Source organism: Acromyrmex echinatior, chromosome 12 (genome assembly GCF_024713525.1).
Source record: "Acromyrmex echinatior isolate Ae372 chromosome 12, ASM2471352v2, whole genome shotgun sequence".
Classification (NCBI taxonomy): Eukaryota; Metazoa; Arthropoda; class Insecta; order Hymenoptera; family Formicidae; genus Acromyrmex; species Acromyrmex echinatior.
In genome coordinates, this window is record NC_141863.1 from 8,277,765 (window position 1) to 8,304,703 (window position 26,939).

The 26,939-nt window shown below is 30.2% G+C and overlaps 1 protein-coding gene across 6 annotated transcripts in view; it reads left to right on the forward strand.

Annotated features, from left to right (window-relative positions):
* Window positions 1-3,962: 3,962 nt before the first annotated feature.
* The window catches only part of RhoGEF2 (Rho guanine nucleotide exchange factor 2), a 188,995-nt gene continuing 166,018 nt past the window's right edge, over window positions 3,963-26,939 (forward strand). For 4 of the 6 annotated variants that reach the window (XM_087411679.1, XM_087411680.1, XM_087411678.1 and 1 more), the window contains exon 1: window positions 3,964-4,608. The gene's annotated coding sequence lies outside the window, so the exon portion shown is untranslated. Of the gene's footprint in view, window positions 4,609-26,939 lie in introns of all 6 variants that reach the window. The other 2 variants (XM_087411682.1, XM_087411681.1) reach the window with 1 other exon arrangement.

Genomic DNA, 26,939 nt, shown 5'->3' on the forward strand with positions numbered 1-26,939 from the left:
ATCACCATTCCAAGCGTTCCCGCGGTAATTGCTTCGAGGGCACTTGGTCGAGAAAAATGAGATTTTCCCTGCTTTCCAAACTTTATTTAAACAGACCTCAAATGCGGGCGAACGTGTTTCACAGTAGATGCGGAAAGGATCTCAACGGTTCGGCGGGCAGCGCGATAAAAAACTATTCAGCGCAAGGCGAGACATGTGCTGTCGATGAGACAATCAGAGCGGCCATTGTGATTTGATAATACAATGTGTTAACTCCCCAAAAATTGTGAAAGACTTGTGTGGTGATTGGTTCCACCATTTTTAGGAATTTTGACTTCTGATCTAATAAAAAACGATTTATGAGATCGCAAGATTCTGTATTCTAAGGACACTAGAAAGTATTTATAGTCGGTTATTTCAAAACCATTTTAAGTAATGTCTTAAGACGCTAATGCGGTTCTCTGGTCGGTATTCATAGTCAGTTCTTATATTGAAGATCGTCTTAAGTTCAATCTTAAGATGTCACGGACCAATCAATGGGCCACGTTAGCGTCTTAAGACATTACTTAAGACGGTCTTGAAATAAGAATAGATTATGAATACTGGCCTCTGACATTGGCTTATGACAGCTTAAGGCAACTTATGTACTTAAGCAGCCTTAAATATAAAAATCGATTATGAATACCGGCCTAATACCCGTATTCATAGTCCTTCTCTATTTTGAGGGATGCCTCCATGAAAGATTCCTCGAGTCTTCAAAGCCTTCTTGTTTCATAAATTGATCTCAAGTCTGCTTTCCCGAAGGAAGGAATATTTTAGAGATTTTAGTAACCTAATTGAAGACAGTATGTTATAATATATAATATATGCAAACCTAATATCATGAATTACGAATAATAAAGATTATAAAGGCATTGTTGATTAAATAAAATCATAATTAAACATACAATAATGAATAAAAATAAAACTAATAGCAAATTTGATTGGACGCACTAAGTGCGCACTGATGCACATTAAAACTGCCATACACACATAAAATAACGTAAATGTTTATAAATAAACATAAAATTCGATTAAATCGTATACTCAATTTTATTGCACTATTAGGTAAAATATGTATTTTATAATTCGAGATATTTGCATTTTATTTTACTAAAATTGAATTAATGTACAACGGCTTTAATATGCATCGATGCTTCCAGTCGAATTCGTCATAATGCTTATTATACGAAGGAGGAGAAAATGATTTTGACACAATTTATTTCCGAACAAAAAGCTATCGAAATAATTATCGGTGCGACAGATTTAAATTAAAAGTTATCGAAAGTAAAACGATCGATGTGAAAACAATCGTATACTGCAGGCTTTATACAATAAAAGTGTCCTTTTTTTTCATTTTTTTATTTATTGGATATATGTATAGTCTAACGGTGTTTTTTCTTATTTTTCTATTTAACGGTGCGTCTGCATATGCATGCTAGCCTCCGAATTAACAACATTCCACTGCCATGTCGATCAAATCCATATTTTTTATTAAATTTACAATTTATTTAAAAGGAACAATTAATATAAAAGGAACAGGGAACAGAGAATAAGAATTTCAACCTATCAGAAATTATGTATTGTGGAATACATAGTTTCTAATAGATTGAAATTCTTATTCTCTGTTTTCTGTTTCCTGTTCCTTTTATTGTGCGGATCTCCAAACTGTTTTATGTTTCCGGCATACCAGTGTGATGTTCGTCGCGTGCGATACGCGATAGCCAATGATTGATACAACTTTACAATGTTTTCATTCTAAAAATATACTCGTGTCGCGCGCGACGAACATCGCGCTGGTGTGCCGGAGCCATTATCACCTACCAACATTTGTCATTGAGCAGCTTTATCATTAATATAAAATATCTGCGCAACAACATCGACAATTGTCGGTAGGCGTATAAAGGCAGTTATGAAATATCGCCCTAGAACTTTAGCGGCTTTTGTCGACGGCTTCTTTAAAGCCATTCTACATTAAGGTCATATCGTAGCATCGAAAGCATCGTAAGCATCATACGACTTTAAAATTGAAGCATTGGATTGACTGATGCAACAAGCTTGCGACGTTTATTAATTGATGATACAACCAATGTAGAATGACCTTAAAGAGGAAACACCACAAAGTGGGAGTAGTCGCTCTACTATAGCTAGCGTTTTCACATTGCGTAAAATTGCGCCTTTATATTAGGACCAACCAAACTTAACGAATTCAAAAAATATTACACTGATGTTTCTGACAGTGATCTAGTTTCCACCGAGAAAGAATCAATCAACTACAGTCGAGTATTCCCTTGTTACAGTCGAACGACAAGGGAATGCCTGACTGTAGTTGGTTGATTTTTACATTCTAATCTGGTTTAAACCCTCGATGGGAACTAGGCCAATGTTAAGCATTCTCATTCTACTATAAGTCGCAAACATAGAATGCTGTTTGCAGACGCATTTACGACAGCCAATGAAAAGCTGTTGTTAGCCATTGACGTTTCTAATTGGTTGTCGCAAATGCGTCTGCGAACTGCGTTCTGCGTTTGCGAGTTAAGCTGGGTTTCTACTTAACGCTACGACGCTCATTTTCAAACAGGTCACATGATCAAAATTGACAAATATCAAGCGTCAATTTTGATCACGTGATCTGTTTTTATAAAACAGAAAAATGAGCGTCGTTGCGTCAAGTGAAAATTCAGTCTTATGTAGACGGGTTTTAAGTTGTGGTTCTACATTAGTTGCAAGCCGATTGCAAATTTGTTGCGACAGCCAATCTCAAGTTTCAATTCTCAAATCAACATTTCATATTGGCTATCGCAACAAAAACTGCGTTCGGCAATGCAAATTTGAGGCATCAGAGTGCTCTTATATAATATTATGTTGTGTGCACTGTAGAAAAAGAGCTTCGACGGCTCAGATTTGCATTGCCGAACGCAGCTAAACTTGCGATCAGCTTGCGTTTAAGGATTAACGCGATGCTACAAATGTTTTAAAGCAATTTTTGATTAGTCAATTTGTAACGTTTTTTTTTCTAATTGGTCGATCAAACGCTTCAAAGTATTTTAGTGAGACTTTGATCGCAGCCTAAAAGTACGGTCAACGCGATCTTGCAAAAGCTTTGAAGCAATTTTTAATTGATCAGTTTGTAAAATTCTTTTTTCTAATTGGTCCATCAAACACTTCAAATCATTTGTAGCGAGATTTTGACCACAACCTAAGGCCGCTACATGAAATCGCACCCTTAGGCCGAGTTCACAACTTGATGAAAAAGAGGAAAGCGGAAAAACGGAAGCCAATCAGAACTCGTGGAAAGACAAAAGCAGACAAGCAAAATGTACCGCTTACTACTGCTACGAATTCCGATTGGAAGCTTCCGCTTTTCCGCTTTCCACTTTTCCATCAATGTGATGTGAACCCGGCCTAAGGGTGCGGTTACATGTATACGCGATACAGAAACTAGGGCTACGTTCAAAATCAAAACTTCCTCTCCGAGAAAGATTTTAGTCTATAGTATACGTAACGTGTACTATATATTTCGAGTAAAATTTTCTTTGGAAAGAAAGGATATTTTCCATCAAAGCTTTTAGCGACACACAGTCGACACAGTGTCAGACCCTCTTAGGGTGCTTTCCAACAACGACACACCACGGCATGATTAAACACAGTAAAAAAGCATAGTCGAACCCTCTGGTTATGGTTGCCAATTTTCGGTTGGCGCTTTAGAACTATTTTCATTTTACACGTAGGGTACGAAATAAGAAGTACGTGCACAAGTCATGTGGATCATTTTAATGTAAAAAAATTGTATCTACGTATAAAATTATTATCCAACAAGAGATACGGCAAATTGTTACATCTTTGTTGTTCGCCAATGTTAAACAAGGACGAGGTGATCGCTATCGTCATAAATGGAAAGCACCCGAAGTTTTGGAACGTAGCCCTACTAGTTAGTTTCCTCATACCGCGCTACATGCAATCGCACCCTAATGTAGAACGGGCTTTATAATTTCGGCGTAAATCGATCCGTGTAAACGTAGTCTATATCACGTTATGTTAGTGGCCTGTGTATGATGCTTGTATGTACCAATATGGCTGCCATTTGTTAGTAACGTATTTCTTTGATTTGATACGCATTTTATAAAAAAAGCTACGTTCGGTGCCTTTTCGTAGCGGCATTCATATACCGCATATTCCCGTGATTTGTGCCTAAAACTGTTATCCTGAAACATTTTGCGGTTGAACGTCCCGCAGTGGGGATGCTGTGCGCTCGGAGCGGAAGAGTCGCCCGTCACCAGCCATGTTCATCAAGTGTCTTTTTGTTGTGACATTCTCGTGATATAATATTCTCATGCAACGTTGTGCCTCGCCAAAGCAATCTTGTGCGCGTATCGACACATCTTGGTTTTTTCACAAACGATTTTTCGTGTTCTCTCGTGCCGTTTCGTCGTGTTGTGTGTTCCGTTCCGTTCTATTCCTTTTTGTTCCGTTCTGTACCGTCTCGACTCGCCTCGTCTCGTCTTACCTTGTTTTATCCCGTCTCGTTTCATCCTTAGGAACTTCCCATTTGCCTTTGCCTGCTGCTATCAAGTAAAGATTAAATGAAAGGTAAATTGTACTCACGTTTATTTTATTATCGAACTCTATCTTACTCTTTCTTATGTATATGTGAATTTAATGATGATCTGGGATGATCAATAAGTCTGTCCGCGTTGTTCAAAATATCACCAAATTTTTGCACTTAAAAGGAGATAAATATATATTAGGACGTTCGAACGAAAGAAAGTGAAGATGCTGAATGCACAAAGTGCAAGTAACATGAACAGACTTATTGGGTTATCTCGTTGACCTTGCTTATCCACTACCAATTCTTAACTTGTCATTTCTAGAAATCTAGATTTCCATCACTTTTTGCTTCTGGTGTTTTCATTTATCGAATTAAACATTATTTTTTTTATTCTTATAGCCTGTTCTACAATGGGCATTTTGTTTCCTGTTTTTTATTTTTCACTATTTTTTACAGCTTGTCTTTACCTCTTATCCCACTTTTCATTTTTTATCATCCGAGGGAAAAGTTAACGAACTTTGGAAGAAACAAGAAATACATGGCAAGAAATATTATTGTCAATAAAACGAGTCGCAAAGAGGGAACAAAGCAAGAGGTAAAGAGCAAGAAACATGAAACAAAGAGCACTATGGAATAGGCTTAATGAAAATATTTATTACAGTCTTCTAAGTATTTTTTTGAGGCATTTCCAAGTACTTATTTTATTCAATACATAAAAATATTATAGTATCTCTTCATAATCTAGATTCATGTTTTTGTTGATCATCTTCCAGAAACTTTTTTACCTTTCTGAAGCTGGCTTTATTTTTTCAAAATTTGGAAAGAAGAGTTCTAAGTGTTCTTTATCAAGTTCAGAATCAATTCCATCGATTAAAGCGCTGAATTACTGTTGGGAAGGGAGGAGGGTGTAGAGTAATTTCACGATTCCGAAACATTCAAGTGCTATAACTTTTTTACTTTAGCATCTCTGTATACATATAGAACAATCGATAAAAGGAGGGGGCTATCAAAACTCTCCAAAAAATACCGAATTTCTGAAAAGATTTAAAAAAATTTTTTTTTAATTTTTGACATTTTTTATTCGATTTGTTGCGAAATTCTGTAAACGTTTTATCGACAATTGTCGCTATTTTTAACTAGCGACAGTCAATGAGTGCCTCATTTTCTTCCAGGATTGTCCTACATGGGAAAAATTTTCTTTTAAAATTTACTCTAAAAATATGGTTGTGATACAATACAATATTTTAAAGATTTTTACCATGCACTTCAGTAAAATTGATCTAACTTATTTTATACTTTATTTTAATAGTTTTATTAATGAATGAGAGAGATTTACATTAAAATTCTTCGAAATACAATGTTGTTCCACAACTGTCATATTTTCGAGATAAATTCTAAAAAAAATTCTCCGTATCAATTGGCTGTCATAAGTTAATGATAGCAATCATCGATAAGATGTTTAGAGAATCCTGTTACTGATAGCTCTCAAAGAGTTCCAACAATTATCCTTAATAAGACTGGTCGACAAAAATTCAAATTTCTTTTGGCCTTTAAGTAAACGAAATTGTTTCTGATAGATTTTGACGCGCTGATTACAAATCTGATCCCAAAAATGTATCACGTCAAGTTTTTGAGACATTCTACTCTAAATGTGAAGTTTTTGATCTACAAAAAATGAGGTTTTTGAACACTTTTAACAACTTAGAAAATGTTTAACAATTTCTTTTTCAGCATTCACGCGGATATCCCATTAAAGTGTTAGTCTTACCTTTTTCAAAGCATATTCAATCGCTGTGATCCAACTTTTTTTTGCTGAGATAGAGCAAATTGAATTTTTTTGATTTTTCAACACGAGAGGCTATATCTACGTGCAAAGAAAGTACAAGGATTTCTAAATATCTTGAAGTTGGGTAAGGGAAAAAAAATTCATTTAAGATTATGCATTAAAAATTTGTTTATACAAATTCTTAATGCATGTATATCAATTTTTAATTTTATTTTCTTCGTGAGAATGTTCATTTAAAGATTACGCACTAAAAATTTGTATAAACTAATTTTCAATGCATAATCTTTAAATGAATGTTTTTTTTCAAATCTGTTTAAGATTGTAGATATATCTTCTAACAAAAAAAAATTAATTTGCTCTATCTCAGCGAAAAAAAGGCGGATCATAGCAATCAAATATGTTTTAAAGAGTAAAAATAACACTTTAATGGGATATTCACGTGGATGCTGAAAAAGAAATTATTAGACATTTTCTCAGTCGTTAAAAGTGGTCAAGAACTTCATTTTTTGCATCTTTAGGTTAGAATCTCAAAAACTTGACATGATATAATATAATATTTTCGGAACCAGATTCGTAATTGGCGCATCAAAAACAACTTTATTTACTTTAATGTCAAAATCGTGTCGACTAGTAAGCGGAGCTATGATCCCAAACAAAAAAGTTCTAGCGACTTGAAAGATTCGAAATCTGAAACTTCAAAGTTCTAGAACTATTTAGATATTGATTTTAGCGTCTCATGGTTATTAAGGGGATCCTAAAGTTATCTGTATTACCGACGAAATCATATAATTTTTTATAACAAATATTCTTTTTTTCTTTTGCAGATTCAAAAATCCTTTTTCAGAATTGAAATATATTAATACGTGTTTGTGAAATGGAGTTTATGCCGAGAACAAAAATTTCGAAATTGATATATTTTTTATCATTTTTTAGTATACATGACATCAAGTTGTCAAGTCGTTACAACATTTGCTTGATACGAAAGCTATGCTTAATACGAAATAGTAAGGATCTGAGCACAAGAATTGTCGTAATATTTATTTAGAGACTTAAGTTGTAGGCGTAAATAACGCACAAGTTTTGGCGTATGACGTACGATTTATTGCCGTCTCTTGGAGACATGACAATAAGTTGTACATTATACGTGAAAGCTTATTTACGTCTACAATTTAAGTTTAAGTAAGTGTTACGACAATTCTTGTGCTCAGATCCTAATCCACAAACATGTAGCTTGTACGAACAAATAACGTCGAGTTCTTAGAATTAGATTTAGATGCTTTATCGCGACGAATTTGTTATACAAAAATTGCCACAAACGTGCGACTGCGTGTATCATAGATTGCGTGGAGATATTGGTGTGATAGTATATAAAGACATGTCGATATGCTGGAAAAACAGTGACCTCTGATGACTTCGTCGGAGTTCGTCGAGCTTCGTTTTAGGATCCCCTTAAGGAAATTTAATCGTTAAAATTCTTCGGGAGATTACCAGAACTCGTATCAAAATACTGGATTTCTGAAAAAAATTTATAATCTTTGTAAACTTAAAAAATTCAAAAGTCGAAGCTCCAGAACATTTTAGTTATTGATTTCAACGGATTGATTATTAAGGATAATCGAATTCTTTCAGAATTCACAACAGAATACCAGAAAAATAAAAAAATTTTTTCCAAAAAAAAATTTTTGATAAATCTTTTTGGAAATTCAGTATTTTCTTGCGAATTCTGGTAGTCCCCCAAAAAATACTATCGATTGTTCTATATGTATCAAGACACTAAAGTAAAAGATAAAGGAATTATAGCCTTTCAAAATTTCGGAATCGCGAAGTTGGCCTCCCTTTCTCTGATATTTAAAACAATGTTTTCACCGTTTTAATCGACGGACCGTTTTCAGAAATTGATAGAGAATTTACAAAGATAACTTTTTTTTCTTGTGGATTATTTTATATTTTTAATCAATAATGATATACATCGTGCTATATCATATTATATATTTTTAAGTTTATGCATACTTGTGATTAAAAAATATCCGAACTTTATCTTTTAAAAATTGTGGGAAAATTGTAAATCAAATCCGTTTGTTTTGCTAAGTTGGTATATACATATTCTTCACATTTAGTAAAAAAATCATGGCGTTTCTTCAAACTGTTTGAGAATGACAGTTGTTATATCAGTGAAGATTTTTGTGCGTGGCAATTTTTATCGAGCAAGAATTTGTTTGAAATTTTGCGTTACGAACGAAATTTCGTTTATAAACGCAAAAATGTTATAAAAAGCTTATGGCGATGATTGCAACATTTTGAATGCGTTTGTGAATGAAATTTCGTTCATAATACAAAATTTCAAACCAATTCTTGTTCGATAAAAATCGCCGCACACAAAAATCTTCGGGTATGTGAAGTTAGCACCCCAACTATAGTACTCAGTAGTTCTGATTAGAGTTCCCGTTTTCTTTTGACGAAACAAAGAGTTTTATATAATTTATAACAAGAGTTCCGCTTAATAATTATTTTTAAATAATTTTTAAAAAATGGGATGCTAACTTCTCATTGAGATCGAATAGTTCTGAGTGGCTCAATAGCTTCATTTCGTGAATACCTAGAGTTCCTGATGCATAAAAAAAAATTTTGAAAAATCAAACAAAAATTAAAAATTTTTGAAAAATCAATTTTTAGATACAATAGTTCTGATTAGAGTTCCTGCTTCCTTTTAACGAGACGAAGAGTTCTTTATATTTTTTAATGCAAAATTCATAAAATTAATAACAATTTTTAAATAATTTTTAAAAAATTTTTTGGAAAAAAAATTTTTTTTATAAAATAATTCTGTGACACATTAATTGTCATTCTAACAATTACGAAGAGTTCTCAGCGATTAAAACCAACACAGACTCAATAATAAAAAAGATATATACTTAAAACGAAATTTGAAAAATCGATTGCAGAAGTACGATTGCAGAAATATTTCCTTATGTAGTTATCCAATCGCTTTGTCACCTAATATTTTTTGACAGAACTCGTCGAGAATTACACAGAACTCCAATCAGAACTACTCAGTGCTCTCAAAAAATTTTTCGATGTCGGACTTAAAAAATTTTCAATGAGAGTTCAAATGTAGCCATATCTCGAAAACCGTTGGCCCAATCGCTTTTTCACCTAATACTTCTTGACAAAACTCGTCGAGAACTACAGAGAACTCTAATCAGAACTACTTAGTACTCTCAAAAAATTTTTTGATGTTATGATATGGAGACATTTGAACTCTATCATTGAAAATTTTCTAAGTCCGACATCGAAAAATTTTTGAAAGTACTGAGTAGTTCTGATTAGAGTTCTCTGTAGTTCTCGACGAGTTCAGTCAAAAAATATTAGGTGACAAAGCGATTGGATGACTACATAAGGAAATACTTCTGCAATTGTACTTCTGCAATCGATTTTTCAAATTTCGTTTTAAGTATATATCTTTTTTATTATTGAGTCTGTGTTGGTTTTAATCGCTGAGAACTCTTCGTAATTGTTAGAATGACAATTAACGTATCACAGAACTATTTTATAAAAAAAATTTTTTTTTCAAAAAATTTTTTAAAAATTATTTAAAAATTGTTATTAAATGAATTTTGCATTAAAAAATATAGAGAACTCTTCGTCTCGTTAAAAGGAAGCAGGAACTCTAATCAGAACTATTGTATCTAAAAATTGATTTTTCAAAAATTTTTAATTTTTGTTTGATTTTTCAAAATTTTTTTTTATGCATCAGGAACTCTTAAGTATTCACGAAATGAAGCTATGAGCCATTCAGAACTATTCGATCTCGATTTTCAATGAGAAGTTAGCATCCCATTTTTTAAAAATTATTTAAAAATAATTATTAAGCGGAACTCTTGTTATAAATTATATAGAACTCTTTGTCTCGTCAAAAGGAAACGGGAACTCTAATCAGAACTCCTGAGTACTATAGTTGGGGTGCTAACTTCACATACCCAAAATCTTCACTGACATAAACAACTGTTATTCTCAAACGGCTTGAAGGAACGCTATGATTTTTTGACCAAATGTGAAGGATGTATGTACCAACTTAGCAAAGCAAGGATTTGATTTAATTTTCCCGCAATTTTTAAAAAATAAAGTTCGGGTACTTTTTGATTACAGTAATTTCTATTTTTTATGAAAAAAGAATAACATTTGTCACATTTTAATAACATTGGTATTGTTCATGGTTTATAGATCTTAGAAATTTTTACACATTTAAAATTAATAAAATTTAATTGTTATAATTGTTTTAATACACGAATAGATTTGTAAAATATCTTAATATTATTTTTCCATTGCATGTTATTATGTTTGCTATTTACATATGTATATATATTTATATACATATACCATATGTATACATGTATATATATATATATATATATATACACACACACACACACAGGGTGTCCCACGTAACTGTGATCACGATTTTTCCGGTACTTCCGATGATCTGACAAAAATTAGTTTGGATAAAAGTGAATCAGTTTTCAATCGGCTATAAATTGCAATATTAAAAAATTTGCAAAATACTCTTTTAGGAAAAAAGTCAAGGTCACCCCAATTTTTTAAAACATTTTTGGCACTACATATTTTTTACTTTATAATATTGTAACTGGTGTTAAGACAAGTTCAATGACCTGCTATACTATGATTGAGATGATCTTATAGTCAGACGTAAAGAACAAACGTAGCCATTTCGAAATTCCCAAAATATCAACATAACTTATAATATAGCATAGCTCGAATGCTTCAACAGTTCTTGTGTTCAGTCTTAGTTTGTTGTTAGAGCAAATCATAGTTCAGTCTCAGTTTGTCGAAAATGTATTTCTATAATGAAAAAGTTGATATGCTGTTAATTCGGTGAATGTAAAAGGAATGCACGTGAAGTTGCAATTCTGTATGCCACAAGGTATCCACAGAGACATCACCCGTGTGCAACAATGTTTTATAACATTGAAAAGAATTTAAGAAATTTTGGAGAATTTGAAAAAAAGAAAAGGAACAAACCGCATTCAAGTACAACTGCAGACAATACTCTTATGGTCGTAGCACATTTAGAAGAAAATCCGTATACTTCCATTCGTGCAGTTGCTGAAACTGGTTTATCTAAGAGTTCTGTTCATAAGATGGTAAAACAGAATTGTTATCATCCTTACAAAATAATCAAAGTACAACATTTACGTATAACTGATTCACAACGTGTCATCGTCTACATTTTATAGCATGTCTAGTTGTCACATATGAAAGTAATCCTGAAATATTACAGAATATCCTATGGATGAATGTAAGTTCTTAAATAATGGTGTAATTAATCGTCATAATCATCACTTTTGGTCAAAAAATAATCCCCATTGGTTCCGAGAACATAATTTTCAACAGAAAGTTACAGTGAATGTTTGATGTGGTCTAGTACATCATCTGATTGGACTTTACTTTTATGAACAGAATTTGACAATCCAAGTTTACTTAAATTTTCTTCGTTCTCAACTTCCAACATTGTTACAAGTGCTTCCGAATGATGTTGTGCAACGTATTTATTTCCAACAAAATGATTGTCCATCTTATAACGCTCGGATTGTTGTTCAATATCTAAATTCAAAATACGGAGAACGTTGGTTGGGCACTTACGCACAAATTCTTTAGCCACCTCGGTTTGTCACCACTAGATTTTTTTCTATGGAGTCATTTGCAATTAATAGTTTACACGGTACCAATTCAAAATATGGAACATTTAAAGCAGCGAATCCGTACAGCATGCAATAAAGAAATTCGCCGTGACAGCATTAAGAGCAACTAATGGAAATTTATTACATAGAGCAGAATTGTGGCTACAAGTAAATAAACTACAATTCAAACACTTATTATAATTACTTATTGTAATTACATAATTTCTTTCATTAAATTTGTTATTTTTGTTCTATTTTTTTGTGTTACTATTTTTGTTTATAATTTGTATGTAGTTTCATTTAAAAAACAAGAATCCATGTCTGTGAAAAAGTAGCAGATACAAAAATCTTTTTCTACTGTAGAATAGTCCAGTATAAAAAATATAATACAAATAAAATAATTTTTCACGAAAACGTTTCCGTTCATTAATCCCACAACTGTAAGTTGTCATCTCAAGGTCATAGTATAGCAGCATTGAACTCGTTTTGGCACCAGTTACAATATTATGAAGTAAAAAATATAGTGCCATTTAAAAAAATTAGAGTGACCTTGACTTTTTTCCTAAAAAAAAGTATTTTGCAAATTTTTAATATTGCAATTTGTAGCCTATTGAAAACTTATTCACTTTTATCCAAACTAATTTTTGTTAGATCATCGAAAGTGAAAAAATCGTGATCGCAGTTACGTAGGACATCCTGTATATACATATATATATATATATATATATATATATATATATATATATATATATATATATATATATATATATATATATATACATATATATAATTATACAGGTTGTCCAAAATGATCGCCAAATATTTCGTGCGTAGGTAGACTGGACTAAACTAAATCGAAAAGTCCTCTTTGCAAATTTTGCAATTTAGTTAACAAGATATTAATAACTAAAAATCACTGAATATTTATTTTTAATAATTGTTTACTCGAATATTATAAATTTTACAGGAAAACAGTAAAAGACAAAAATTGTTTGTTTTCTAGAGCTTTAAGAATTTTTTCAAAATTTTTTTATTTACTTTTTAGCACTGTATTTTTTTTATTAACCATCATTTTTACTAACATGAGAAAATGCGATACTAAAAAATTCTGAAAAAATTTTTAGAATTATATAAGAAGAAAATAAATAATTTTTGTTTCTTGCTGTTTTTCTATAAAGTTAATAGTACTTGAGTAAAAAATGATTGTAAACCAATATTTGACGATTTTTAGTAATTAATATCTTGTTAACTATTACGAAAATCGACCTTGAACCTGAAATTTGGTCATTTTTTCATTAATCGGGCTATATTTTTTAAGGCGTATATCGTACAGTTAAATTAATTATTGCATCGTGTTCAGCGATCAAAAAAACTTACAGTACCACTTTAAAAATCTGGTTTAAGCCATTTTTGCAACCGTTCACTAATGACTCCTAAATTTTTATCAAAAAATATTAAGATTTAGAAATCACTAATGAATGATTTTTAAATCAAAGTTTCGATTTTTCATAATACATGCTTGATTTGATGCAAAAATGGCTTAAACCGGATTTTAAAAGTAGTATTGTAAGTTTTTTTTGGTCGCTGAACACGATGCAATAATTTATTTAATTTACGATATACGCCTTAAAAAATACAGCCTGATTAATATGAATAAATGATCAAATTTCGAATTCAAGATCGATTTTAGCAAAGTTCCAAGCGTTCAAATGGATCATTACTTCCCTTAAATTGTAAGTCTGTTCACCCAGAACAAGATCCAATTGAAATTTTTCCAGGATCTTCTATAGGGCCTTTGAAAGTTGCATTTAACTGAATTATAAAACGTTTTTAAGGATAGAAAAATTTTTGTTATAAATTTTAAAGTATATCGCTTTATATAATAGTTTTGACATCCTTAAATCAAATCAATTTGACAATAACAAACTCTTTATTGTAAAATGAAATAAATATATAAAAAGTATATTACATAATATGTACTTTATTTTAATTAATTAAATCATTTTTTTTAATTGTATATCATTTCATTTTTTTTACGTAAAAATGAATTTTTAGTGCAAAAATAGAACAACCTCCAATGACTTTGATCTTGACAAATGTTATTTAGGACATGATTCTGAACAACATTCAAAAGGTTTTAGTCGTCAATCAGACACCTTGCGTAATGCTAATGTCAGTGGTACTGTAACATTTGAGCCTTGTAACTTGAGAAGTACTTTATGAAAAAATATTTTATTATAATGTTTTAGAAAACTTTCGAAGTAAGCTACAAGAATATGCAATAAAAAATGGATTCCCATTTTAGAAATTGAAGATGACTCTTACGTGATTTTCAAACGATCCAAGGTTAAACCAATAGTATCATCTTATATCCCTCTTTCAAATCATACAACTTTTATCTGAAACATTTTTTTCTAAGATCGAAAATAAAAAAGTTATTTGGGATTTAATTAAAACCCTGTAGAGGCCATTCTTTGTCAAGTTAACCACCATTCCAAAATTGTACTTGTAGAAAAATCACTTTGCACAAAACTGTAACTTCAGACATAAGTTATCAAAAGCCATGTGAACAATTGCAAAATTTAAGATGGTGAATCCATCCAATATGGCGGAAATGAAGCAGAAAAAAGGAAATAAAATAAAAGATAATGTTTTAGAAAGCTCTCAAGGTAAACTACAAGAATATGCAATAAAAAATAGGTCACTACTTGTTGAATTCACTTTAAAGTTTATTTTCAAGTGTGTCATGGACTCTGATTACAAATTGCTGTCAAATTTTAAAAATTTAAAGTGACTTTAAAATAATAATATGGCCGAAGAAAGAGAAGTTATTAAAATTCCGTAGAAAATTTTCAGTTAGTGGAGTAAATAATCATTTAAAAATATGAATAAAAATAAAACAGATTGAAAACGAAAATAATAATTAGAAAACAAAAATTAAAAAGCAAAAAATTAAAAAATTAAAACAAAAAATTGAAAAAAAGTAATGCAGATTTTATGTATATATATATATATATATATATATATATATATATATATATATATATACATGTTATATAGCCAGTCTCAACCTTGTGAAATGCAGAGAATTTTTGATTTATCTATTTTGTACTTTTATGTTCACCACTTTAAATTTCTACACTTTGACAATAGATTTGTAATCAGGATCCACGATACATTTCAAAACAAACTTTAAAGTGAACTCAATGGGTATGATAAATGTACCAGTTATATTGGAGTTAAGGAATTGCACGATGAAATCATTTTTTTAAGCTAAACATAAAAATTTTAGTTTATTATAGATATATCTTCTAGATATACCTCAGTTTATTATAGATATGCCCAATAAGATGTTTTCTGAAATTAAATCCATTATTGAATATGTTATTTGCGTCAATTGTAAATTATATTTACAATCATGAATATAATATAAATCATCATTCGACTTTTGTTCGAAATTGATCTTACCGAGCTTATTATAAAGGACAGCGTTTGAATCTAATGGAAATAAACCGCACACTCGGAAAGCATTCTTTGTAATAGATTGAAAATTTATGGAGTCAGTCATTTTTTTTAAGTAAAGGAGCAAATTCGGATTTTGTAAATTTAACATTGGGATGTTGGAATTTTCACATCCCATTCATTTACAGCTTTTGACCAAAGAATCTAGTGGCTGACGTCTAGTGACTGAAGAATATGAGTTAGGAAATAATGAGTGGAAAAGTTTTTTTATTAATTTCAAGATAAGAATTTTACATTGTCTAAAAGTTGCGTTTTGGTCACAGGACATTTTGTATCGAAACATTGTAAAATCCATGTTACAATTTTATTTTTATCCTCGAAAGGTAAAATTGATTTTGGCTCTGGTCAAATAATTAATTCCACTTCGATTTTTTAAAAATAAAGTGCTTTTAGGAATATTGTACTGTTGAGGAATGTTGTACGCTTTCTTCAAACTTGTATCTTTTTGAATTGATGATAAAATGTTATCAAGCTTGACTATACTTTTGACGTGCTTCTATTTTTCTTACACTTTTCTTTTTTATTGTTATAATCTTCAAGAAATGAAAACAGAGATTATTACATTTATTAACAAAAACTAAGGTTATGTTAAGGTTAGAGTTGAAAATTATTAGTATACCGACTAAAATCATATTTTCTTAAAACAAACAACGTCCTTTGTTCAATTGTTCTTATTAATAATAGTACAATGCAGTTTACTTGACTGTCCAATGACTACAAATATAAAGTAGCAGGTTGTTTATGAATAATCGTTCATTTATTGGGACATTCATACATATGCGTGTATCAGTTATTGGACATTCCTTTATTATTAATTTTAATAAATAATTTGATACTATTTGATTAATTTTTAATCGAAATTACTCAACAATGTATATTTTAAATATTATTCATATAATAAAAAATCAAAAAAATAATTATACGCTTAAGAAAAATATTTCTAATCCTAAAACTTCCGCTTTAGACACCGAGCTTTTACTTGTTGTTACATTATTTCAAAAATTTTTTTTAGAAGTATTATTTTTAATATGAATAAATTATATAATACTTAATTTCTAAATGATATGAAAAATTAATTAAAAATTTATTTAGAGTCATACATATTAACAAAAGTTTAATATTTAGTTTAAAATTTGTGTCATTTGTCCAACAATTGGATTGTCCACTAAGTGGTACATTTACCTTACTAATGCTGTCTTTTATTTCTTTTTTTTGCTTCATGTCCGCCAAATTGGATCCGCCATCTTGAATTTTGCAATTGTTCACATGGTTTCGATAGCTTATGTCTGAAGCTACATTTTTCTACGTCAAGTACAATTTTGAAATGATGAGTGATCGACTTGACAAAAGATGCCCTATATATTGTGTGTGCGTGCGTGCGCATGCGTGTGAATTTTTTTTTGATATCGCAATTCTATGTACATATTTTTTTTATTATGGGGGAGGGGGTCCAGCTTACCATTAACATGGATCTCCATTTTCTTTTTTTTGTTGTTAAACGATTGGAACAACAAAATTCACTTTAGAACAACAAATTATTATAGATCAACAAAATAGCACTAAACTTTTGATCATGTACCAACTCGATTTGCAATAGTGAGGAGTCCAGGTAAATAGAAGGTATATTTTAATATACATAGTATTTTGAAAAGATCTTGACATCAACTATATGAACTTGAAATAAAAAATTATGGTTTCAATTAAAAAAATTTTTAGGTAACCTGACTTTAAGGATATCTTCTTTAAGTTAACTAAAGTCATCACTTTCTTTTCACCTAGTAATTGAGCAACTTTGTTTTTCCGTACCTTTTATATTTCCGAGATATTTCCGTACATCACTTAAGATGACTCATTCCATGCGTGCGTGAGTGCGTACATACATGCAGAGTTAAAAATACCATTCAGCATTTATATGGTAGATAAAACACTGAGTAAAAAAAACCTTAACCTTAACTGACAAGGAAAAAGGAAAATATGTTTTTTTTAATCGGTTTCTCAGTTCAAAAGCTTCTATTTCATGCGAAAAGGACACTCCTAAATTTTTAAATATATTAAGATTTAAAAATATAAATATATTAAGATAAAAAAATATTAAAATTTAGAAGTCGCTAGTGAATGGTTCTTAAATCAAAATTTTGATTTTTCTTAATATATGTTTGATTTGATGCAAAAATGGCTTAAACCGGATTTTAAAAATGGTACTGTAAGTTTTTTTGGTCGCTGAACACGATGCAATAATTTATTTAACTCTACGATATAGCTTTAAGAAATACAGTCCGATTAATGTGAAAAAATAACCAAATTTCGAATTCAAGATCGATTTTAGCAAAGTTCCAAGCGTTCAAATGAATCGTTACTTCTCTTAAATTGTAGGTCTGTTCATCCAGAACAAGATTCAACTGGAATTTTTCCAGGATCTTCTACAGGGTCTTTAAAAGTTGCATTTAACTGAATTATAAAATGTTTTTAAGGAAAGAAATTTATAAAAAAATTTTTTTTACAAGTTCTACAGTATATCGCTTTGTAGTTTTGACGTCCTTAAATCAAATGCTTCAATTCGACAATAACAAACTCTTTATTGTAAAATGAAATAAATGCATAAAAAAATATATTACATAATATGTAGTTTATTTCAATTAATTAAATCATGTTTTTTTTTGTATTATGTACTCACACATTTTATTTTTTAATAAAAAGTTTTTTATCGTCAAATTGAGACATTTGATTTGAGGATGTCACACAAAATCACAGAGATATACTTTAGAACTTTTTTAAGGATAAAAAAAACTTTCTATCCTTAAAAACGTTTTATAATCTAGTTAAGTGCAACTTTTAAAGGTCCTGTAGGAGATCCCGGGAAAATTTCAACTGTATTCTTGTCCTGGATGAATAGATCTACAATTTGAGGGCAGTAACCCATTTGAACGCGGGTATGTGAAGTTAGCATCCCAACTATAATATTCAGGAGTTCTGATTACAGTTCTTGTTTCCTTTTCCGAAGAGTTCTTATATAATTTATAACAAGAGTTCTGCTTAATAACTATTTTTATATAATTTTTAAAAAATGGGGCGACAACTTCTTATCGAAAATCGAGATTGAATAGTTCTGAGCGTCCCAATAGCTTCATTTCGTGAATAGAGTTCCTGATGCACAAAAAAAAATTAAAAATTTTTGAAAAATTTTTAAATAGAATAGTTCTGATTAGAGATCCTGCTTCCTTTTAACAAGACGAAGAGTTTTCTGTATTTTTTTGAACGCGAGATTCATTTAATAAATTTAATAATTTTTAATAATTTTTTAATAATTTAAAAAAAATGGGTTGCTAATTTCTTATTGAAATTTGGGATCGAATAGTTTTGAGTAGCTTAACAGCTCTATTTTGTAAATACCTAGAGTTTTTGATATATAAAAAACAATTTTGGATAAAACTGCAGAAAAGGGGAGCCGACGATCTTGACCTGGATATTGTTGTCAAGGTCATCACTCTGAGTAATCTCCAACAAGTTTTAGACGTCGCTCGCTGTCGGTTAAAAAGTAATTAAAAAAGTGTAAAAAATAATTTTGACACATGACAAAATTTATAAAAAAAAAATTAAAATAAAAAAAATTTTTTATACAATAGTTCTGTCGCACATTAATTGTTGTTATTCTATCTATTTAGAAGAGCAATTTTCTCAGTAATTAAAACCAACACAGATCCAAAAATAAAAGAATATCTAAAACGAAATTTGAATAATATTGGTTACAAAAGCACGTATCTCCTTATACAGCCATCCAATCGTTTTATGGCCTGATACTTTTCGATAGAAGAACTTGCTGAGAACTATCCAGAACTCGAATCAGAGCTATTGGAATTCTTCAAAAAATGTTCGACACCGGACATAGAAAATTTTCAATGATACAGTTCAAATGACCCATTTGAACGCTTGGAATTTTGCTAAAATCGATCTTAAACTCGAAATTTGGTCATCTTTTCACATTAATCGGGCTGTATTTCTTAAAGCGTATATCGCGTAGAATTAAATGAATTATTGCATCGTGTTCAGCGACCAGAAAAACATACAGTATCACATTTAAAATCTGGATTATTTTGCATCAAATCAAACATATATTAAGGAAAATCGAATTTGATTTAACAATCGTTCACTAGCGACTTCTAAATCTTAATATTTTTTGATAAAAATTTAGGGGTGTTTATTTGAAATGGAAGCTGAGCTTTTGAGCTGAGAGGCCAATTTAAAAAAAAATTTTTTTCTTGTCAGTCTAGTGAACAGGTAGGTCGAAAGCTCAATCATTTTTGAGATATAAACATTTTTGTATGTTGGCATCACAAATGACTTACTTGCTATATTTTCGGGTGTTCCACATGTCCTTCTATTTCTGGACATGTTTGGCGTCTTTTTACAGAGTCTTGTAGAGTTCTTTTTGCAAAACGCTGTTTATAAACACTAAACTAGGTAAACATCACGTACGACACGTATGTAGAAGATATTAAGTCATTTATGATGCTACATACAAAAAAAGTCTATACCTCAGAAACGGTTTTGACTTTACTAAGATTTTTGTATTCAATATAGTGTGTACTAGAGACCCTCTAATCAGAGTCGTGACATCAGATTTGATCCGACTTTTGTATGCTGGATAGTAGTTTTAACAAAATCGATAACAGAGAGAGAAATATATTAGTATCTCTATCTGACCTTAATGCCATGTTAAGATTAGACAGAAATACTAATATATTTCTCTCTCCGTTATCGATTTTGTTAAAACTACTATCCTATATACAAAAGTCGGATCAAATCGTCCGATGTCACGACTGTGATTAGAGGGTCTCTAGTGTATACTATCTATCATATAAATGCTGAATGGGTTTTTGAACACCTAGAGTGTGTGTGTGTGTGTGTGTGTGTGTGTATATATATATATATATATATATATATATATATATATAGTATTAGGTGTTGGAATTAATTCGTAGCGTTTTACAAGTGATGGGAAGTACTTTCATTAATGTATTTTTTAATGCTCATGTGAAATAAATAACATTCTTTCATTAAAAACGCTACGAATTAATTCCAATACCTAATATATATTAGGTGTTGGAATTAATTCGTAGCGTTTTTAATGAAAGAATGTTATTTATTTCACATGAGCATTAAAAAATACATTAATGAAAGTACTTCCCATCACTTGTAAAACGCTACGAATTAATTCCAACACCTAATATATAAATATATATATATATAGTGTCCGGAAATTCGTTAATCAGAATGTCATAGCAAGAAAGTTCTTGAAAAAATAAGTTTTAAAAGTGGTTGCCATTTTTTGTTCCGAGCAGTAATTTTTGAAATATAAGAGTTTAACACAGGCCAATTGTAGATCACGATTAAACAGAAACGTGTCATGAATAGTATTCGCGCACTTCACGTACTCATTAACATAAGACAAATGATCGTGTGCGTAACGTCAACGTAATACCGCGTGTTGCGTAATATTATAATATACTTGTTCCGCATTAATGCTATAAACAAACGCAGCGAATAAAATAAATTTAAAATTTATTAGAATAATATTGCTATATTATTAATTTATATACAATAATAGTGGCTTTTTTAATTAGGCAATATTTACACAAGAACAGATTTGTAAAACCTATGTATTTTTTGTATTTTAATAAAAGTTTAAAAATATGAAAATATATAGGCATATAGGAGTCGGATGCGGATATTGATGCGCTAAGAAATTATTCATGCAGTTAAAAAAATAACATGTAGTCTACATATAAAAGTAACAGATTTACAATAATTAATAATATTTGCGATATAACATGCTGCAAGAGATCTGTCGTTTTAAAAAAAGATCTTAAAAACTATAATAAATCTTAACTAGATCCTAAAAAAACTAGTAAACCATCTACATGTGATGCTTACAAAGATGGAAAAATTGTAAATTTATCAACGATGCGAAATACAGATATCTTTATAGCAGCAACGGATAACTTTGCAGCCAGAAGTATGTTAAGGGTGATTTACACGGAGTGACTTTATTCACTTTCAGTAAGTAATTTTAGGGCTTCGTTTGACACTGCTAGAGTCATTCGCTTGACCACCAGCGACTAATTCGTTTTCATCAGCAAATTCGCTGACGAATTAAAAAGCTTCAAGCGAATAAAAACATCGTCGAAAGAATTCACTGACGTCATTAGAAACTGCTGAAAACGAGTAAAATCGCTACGTAAATCGCCCTTTATGCTGCGTTTAATCTTACGCCAGCAACCTGCGTCCTCTGCAGATCTGACTTCATCCATATTTCATGTGTCAATCGATAAGACTTTTCAAGTCCATTGATTGGCTGCGGGAAAGAGAGGTTTTCGGATTCTTTGTTCTGCTGCCAATCAACAGGCTGAAAAATTCGTCGTACGACACTGAAATAGACATTGATATATCGGCCTTGCCGTGTCACACAACGATTATGTTCCGTTGCTGGAAAGCACTCTTATACAAAGTGATCGATTTTTAATGGAAAATATCTTGAAATAAATATACGTTGTAGAAAAAAGTGTTCTATATAAAAAATATTATGTTAAAGAGACTTTTAAGATGGCGTTACCAGTCGTAGATGGCATTACTATCTATTTATCAATGAACTTGCTCGATAACAACTTCATTTTTTCAAATGGAAATGTCCCTTTTTTTATTGCAGAATCATGTTTTACGTAAAAATCATGTTTTACATGAAATTTTTATTTAAAACATTAAAAAAAATGCATTTAGTAGTAGTTATTAAACGATTGAAATTAATAGCTGTATCACTGCGTCACTATAACATTGTGACAAATTCATTATGTTTAAATCATTCATTATATAGATAAGTATTTAATTTAACTTACCAAATTAAAAAGTACTTCAGCATTTATTTTTGTATTTATTACTTTATGTTATTTCTTACATTAAATATATTTATGTTCTTTTTTATTTTTAATAAAACGTCTATAATGAAGCAGATATTATTTTCATCCCTTTTCAAATTGATATCTTATCCGAAACATTTTATTTATACGATTTGTAATATTTTACTTGTGTGAATAAGCGGCGCAATGATGCAACTACTAACTTCAATCGCTTATATAGTAAGTACTAATGCATTTTTTTGAAAAAAGAAAGAAATATTTTGAATAAAGATTCATGTTTTTTGCATAGAATTTTATTCTGCAATAAAAAAGAAAGTTTTCACTTAAAAAATGAAGTTTGAATTGGTTTTACCTATAGTAACATCTATGATAACACAACCGAACAGTACCATCTTACGATCTCCTTCAAACAAAATATATTGTTATATGACATTTTTTTTATATGATGTGTATTTTTCGAGATATTTATATGTGTGTCCCACAAATCATATAGCGTTATCCCTATCTAAACATTGAGTCGAAAGATCCTGAGCTATACTTAATGCAATTATTATAGAATAAAGCTAATCCAATCAGTACTATTTTTTAGATGGACGAACGTCAGTGAACTGCGCGCCGCATGCCGTTGCGTTGCTTTTGCCTTTGCCGCTATATTCTCGCGTGTCATAATTATGCGAGAAATTTTTTTTAGGATTAGAAATATATTTCGTTAGAAGCATCTCCTTTCGAGAAAATTTCGACAAGGGATGCAACTCTCGTTAAAATCTATCAGATTATAGCTTACATACAGAACCTATAATTTTTTTTACTTACAAATTTTTCTAAATTTTCTTTATACATTCCAAATTTTATTTTCCTCTTATGTAGGATAAACATATTATTTTTTTCTTGTTGATACTTTTTAATTGAATTATATTTTAAATTATCTTTTCTCTAATGGGATCTCATAAAAATCATTCTCCGTAACTATCTATTATAGATAAGTTGTTATTATGTAAAATTTATTTTTTTAAAAAGTTTTTATTTTGTGAAATGAATGGGGAAATTTTACAGAAAGAAAAAACACAATTAACGATTTATTTGACCTAATATATTTGTAACAAAGTTATGATAAAAGTATTTTTGGGCACATAATTACTAAAGTTTGTAAAAATATTACAAAAAATACAAAAACATATAAACATTGATTTTATTCTAGTCCAGAACATTCGACGCAAAAGTGAACGCGGTGCTTATCGCATATCGGCTTGTGGTACGAAGGCAAATTAGGGATACACTAAATATCTAGAAAGTATCCGGTATCCGATATTATTCGGCATTTTTTTAATTATCTGACCGGATATCATTAGCATCCGAGAATATATCCGATTGAATTTGATATCATTAAATTGTTGAGTTTTTTTTTTCTCATACAAATGTTCTAGAAACAAGTATGCATATTTATGATGTTGTAATATGTTATAAATTAATTCTTAAAGATTCCTTAATGATATAAAATGGTTAGATATAACAGGACAATAGGAGTCAAGCACGATAATTCTTGTGCGAGCCAATACGATTAACAAAACAACTTTATTAATAATTAATCCGCTTACATGTTTCATCAGTGTACATTCTTTGTTACATCAAGATTAAATTATTAAAGATTTAGTTTTGGTTTTGATGTTCGTCTGGATTATAATTAATATTAGAGATCTCTTTCCTTCTTTTTTCTTTTTCTTTGCGATTAACGTTTTAGATTAAAAGTTTTGTTTAAAGTTATTCATTAATTTCAACATAATTGACATTGATTTGCTGAATGGTCAAAGACTGGTTTTTAACTAAATTGATAGAATTTAAGTGTTTGTGATATGGTGAATTTTTGTTTTAGTAAGCTATCTTCTATTATTTTATAATAAATCATTTTTGCTCCCCCCAACAAATTTACCTTTTAATAATTTTAATATTGTTTGTTGTCATTTTAGATTGTTATTAGAGTTTGTTTTTATATTATAGTTTTCGTTAATTCATCAGTTACTCAAAAAAATCCTAAAATTCAACTTAATGTACTTCTTTTAGACAACATTAAAAAATTAAAATCAGTCATATTGGATTCGCCATTTTAAATTATTTATTTTTTATGTCAAAATTGAAATCAGCAATTCTAAAGAACTCTTAAAAACCAACTCTCATGCGTTTTAGACAATATTTTAAAGTTCAAGTTAGCTATATTGGATCCGCCATTTTGAAAAAATTAATTCTGATATTTCGTGTTAAATGAAAAACTTATAAATATACCTTTTTTGTAATAATATAATGCCTCTTTGACTCAGGCCACATTTTCGGCAATCAATTTCACAGGAGGGGAAGGAAGGGGCTACTGTCATGACGAATGCGCCGTCTAGGTCAAGGGCTATCGTTTCCATCTCAGTGGGCCCCCTTCCCTGACCTTCCGCCACTTGCAGAGGGGCGCTCTCCCCTCTATTCTTGCTCTCATTCAGCCTCGTGCTTCAACACGCGTTCACAGAAGACCGCGCTCCAGGACTTTTCGTTTCTAAGCATACTCTCTCGACTAGAAGCGAGAGGACGTTAGTAGAATTAATTTACATTTAGTACAGTATAATTTAAACAATTGAAAAAAAAACGCATCGTGGGTGACTGGCCTAAAAAATCATTTTTTAAATATTTTTTTAAAGATATTTTTTATAGTACGATTTTAATGTTCCAATACAAACCTAGCACAATTCTCAAAATAAGTTGATTCTAAAAATGGATGGCTAATTTTGTATAAACGCAACGTGACCGAAATCCTAATCTCGATTAAACAAATCGTTTTATATGTGTCGTCGTAATTGAAAGAAAAGCATCGGCATGTCTTGTAGATATTCAACTGAGAATGATTTTGTGAAAATTAACTTTCAGCCAATTTTTTAAAATACAAGTACTCTCTCTCGCCTTTGTGCGCGGTGCGCTGTCGCGTACTATCAGGTTCTCGTTTTACTGATGTGTGCTCATCTAATGGATGGCGCCGATTGGATTAGCTTCACTCTCTAATAAATACTTTATTAAGTAGAAAAAATGCTCAGGATTTTTTGATAAATAATATTAAGATAAAAATGTTTCAGATAAAAGTTGCACAGTTACTAGGGGATAAAAAAGATAATGACTTTAGATCTTAAGATGTTCTCAAAATCAAGGTTACCTAAAATTTTTTAAATGCAACTTCCTTATTTTTTATTATCCTCCTTATTTTTTAAATGCAACCTCCATATTTTTGTAACTTTAAGATATTTTAAAATATTATAATAAAATATAAAATAAGAGCATATAAAAAATAAGAGCATAAAAAACCACAGCACAAGTTATAGTTTGTGATATTTAATTATAATATTATTACATTAATTAAAACATTAAATTCGTTTCGGCCACAATCTGGCCATCTTCAGTAATTCAATAATATTCTTAAAACAGAGTTACATCTAGTTGATATTAAATTCAACAGTCGGGAGTTGTAATTAAATAATCATGTTCTTTTCTATGTGAAGATGCTTCATACAATAATGTTACAACGCCACTTGCCATATTAAGAAAAGTGTAGAACAAGAATTTCCAGATTCTAATTTAAATAAAATTGTATATATTAATATCTTCTAGTCGGAATATAAAGAAATAGAATCATTACCTATTTTACAGCAAAAAAACTAAACGATGAATCTCAAGTACTTCTTTTGCACAATTAGAATTTTGTCGTGACATTATGTGTTGTTATTTGTCCTATCATGTATTTTACTATTTATATATCTGAGTCAACAGTTTAGAAAGTTCTAGAATTATTCATTAAAGGAAAGAGAGATCCTTCTTTAGAAGAGGAAAATAAACATCAGGCAAACCTTCCGTGTCACTTTACTTATTGATACCACATGTTTGTCTTTTTATATGTATCATTTCCGAAATTCTTCTTTTCATTAACGATTGTTCTATATCTAAAATTCTATTATCCCAATCTAATTCATACATCTCATTCAAACGATGACATGAAACCACTGAAATTTCGGAAGAAGGTTTTTTTATGTCGGCCTTATGTTCTTTAATCCGAGTTTTTAATTTCCTTTTAGTTTGGCCAACATAAGATGATTCATAATTTAAACAATTAATTTTATAAACTACTCCGCATTGGTTATCCTTAGGCAAAGAATCCTTTCCTGTCTTAATAAATGTATTCATTTTATTCATAGGTTTATAAGCTATATTAAAACCATAAACATGTGAAAGTTTTTTGAATTTTTCAGAAACTTTGCCCAAGTATGGTATCGTGAAAAATTTTTTTGAAGTAACGTTAGAGTCACATTCATTATTAATTTCTTCGATTTTGATCTAAATTAGTTCTATTTTCCAATGTTTTAATTCTATTTTTTATTGTTGAAAATATGAACTTTAAAGGATAACCATTACTTAGAAACGTGAATTAATTCAGAGAT